Here is a 2552-nt window from a genome sequence, read left to right on the forward strand (position 1 = left end):
CTGATGTCGCTCAGTATGACATACCATATTATACACCGCATGAAATACTCTCCTTGTGCTGTTTATAACGTATCCCGTTAGAAGACATTTTTCCCTATTAAGTGAAGTTACATTGTATTTAAACCGATCACATAAATACATACACTGCATTAATTATTTATTCTTAAATTTATACGTCAAAAAAAATCCTGTGTTGTGGTCTGCCTCATTCTATTATTATCTAAAAGAATGACACCTACTGTGGTGTGATCCGTCCCCCCCTTCCCTCATTCATTCTGATGACTCAATGGACCGGGGTCCGTCTTCGGACGTCATCGATGTGCAAAATTTGATGATGGCGCGTATATTTGCTCACCCTATACTACTGATATTCTGGGTATTTCCTATCCTCCTGTTGGGAGTGTGATATTCAGGCCATCTGCCTCTTCACATGCGATGAACTGAAGGGTCTTACTTCTGGAACAACTACTTCCTGAAAAAAACGAAAAATACATTACGTCATTCAATACTGTCCTAAAAAGTTAAAAAAAAAAAAATTAAAGTATTATGAGGTGTCCAGAAACAGAAAGAAAGAATGTAGTGTAAAACTCATTAGATCAGTACAAGGTTTTACCTCAATCTTTGTCCTTACAGTAGACGATACAGATTTCTCATCATTGTACAGCTGTATAACAACATCAAATATAACTGCCAACAGGGGTCTTCTTCTTTGTTAGGTCGGGCCATAATGACACCTTGCATGTTCCTGTAACGTCTTTCACTTTTATAGCCCTCACACTTGTGTCCTCATCACTGACACGGACTTACCTTTGCTCTCCTCCTGTTAAAGAATTGTGTAATTATTAATCACATTATCCTAATAATTTGGTTTCTTTTGCATTATTTAATGCTGTTAACAGTTATACACTGTGTGGTGGCAACAAAGATCAAACAAATAAACAACTGCTTTATCATCTTGTAAATATATTTAGGAAGCTTTTCGAGTCCTAGACAAAATTTATAAATATTGCAGAACATTACTAATACGTGAGGAAACTAAAATCTATGTTAATAAATACTCAATGAAACTTGTCCCCTGAGAGTAACAAGGGTTTTCGTTGGGGAACTTTGGACAGTCTTATGTTCACCTCCGCAGCAAGTACCAGGTCTTCTGGGACATCCAGAGGTCCGGTTTTTTAAGATTTTGCTCCTGTTTGTGATTACCACGGACTTGACACTTTCATTTTTCATAATTACATTGAGCAACATGACTGTTGTTCCAACTTTTACAACGTCCAATTTGGTGCTGTCATATAATACTCCTTTCACCGCCATTGTTTTGTCTGCGAATCCAATCACTGATGATTGGCGTTGCACACCACTTCTGTAGGCAACAATTGGGCCAACTCCAAAAACATTTCCTTTCAATGCTCCAGAGTACGGAGTGCTGGAAAAAGTGCTCTTACGAAAGGCCTCCTGTAAAGTCTTCATCTAGAAATGGAAGCGTAATTTAATGTAACCAATACAGCCTTATTTTTTTATCATTTTATTTGCTGCCTAAAGCAATAAACACAGGTTTATTATCTGAATAGTATGATTCCAGTACACCACTTATAAATATTAAATTATTGACAATGTTTGTGTAAACATGATCTAAAATAGTGTCATAATTAATTGTAGAGTTACTAATCAATTGAGAAAGAGAGTAATTAGGGTACAGAAAAGAAGGCAAATCTTGAACTTGACCGAAATCTAAGTTAAAATCTCCTATAAGTATGTGAGGTTTCTTTAAATTGTAAACAGTGTCTAAACGAGCAAAGAATTTCTTGTACAATTTTAAAGTTGCAAGCTAAGGAGAACAGTTCAAGAACTACACATGCATCAGCAGATTTGAATGCAATATAAATCCATGAGTTAATTCAACACCAAAGATATTTGCTCCAACAAAAGAATTTAAGACACCTTTAATATATACTGGTACTGCTAAACCATGATTTGCTCTGTCACCACAGCAAGTGTCATCATTTCTTGATAATTGGAATGCTTAAGATTTACAATGCTAGACTGCACTTGTGTTTTGAGACAGGTCTCTCCAAAGGCTAAGATATTTGCAGCCAACATCTTCGCATCAGCATGCACATCAGCAATATGCTTTTACAAAAACCTACAGTTCTGAAAACATTTTCGGGAATGTTGTAAAGTAAAGGGACTGGTATGTGAACCTGAGATGATGTTCGCAATCTATTCATTTCTTCCACAACAGCATCAGACACTTGAATACAGTATGGATCAAAGTTTAGCAAGAATACAGAAGATAAACTTCTGGTCTACGAAACAGTCACAAAGAGAGCATTGATACTTTATAAAAACCTGGGAATATTTACTTAAGAATCAATTTAGCATCGAAAAATTATTTTCTGATTTTTTATTAATGTTATAATGAGATGAAAGAAAATAAAAGATTTATTACTTTCCATAGCTTATTATGTAAATAGCGGTCTGCTTTAGCAACAATGCATGCACGTTTCACCAATGACCATTGTAAGATCATTACAAGTTTGTAGATTTGTTGT

General features: G+C 35.4%; 1 pseudogene; it reads right to left on the reverse strand.

The window, feature by feature from the left end:
• Window positions 1-409: 409 nt before the first annotated feature.
• LOC134261663 (uncharacterized) lies at window positions 410-1470 on the reverse strand (annotated as a pseudogene).
• Between the last annotated feature and the right edge of the window lie 1082 nt (window positions 1471-2552).

This window comes from Saccostrea cucullata, unplaced genomic scaffold (genome assembly GCF_032062105.1).
Source record: "Saccostrea cucullata isolate Sc308-1 unplaced genomic scaffold, CSIRO_AGI_Scuc_v1 ctg3185, whole genome shotgun sequence".
NCBI lineage: Eukaryota > Metazoa > Mollusca > Bivalvia > Ostreida > Ostreidae > Saccostrea > Saccostrea cuccullata.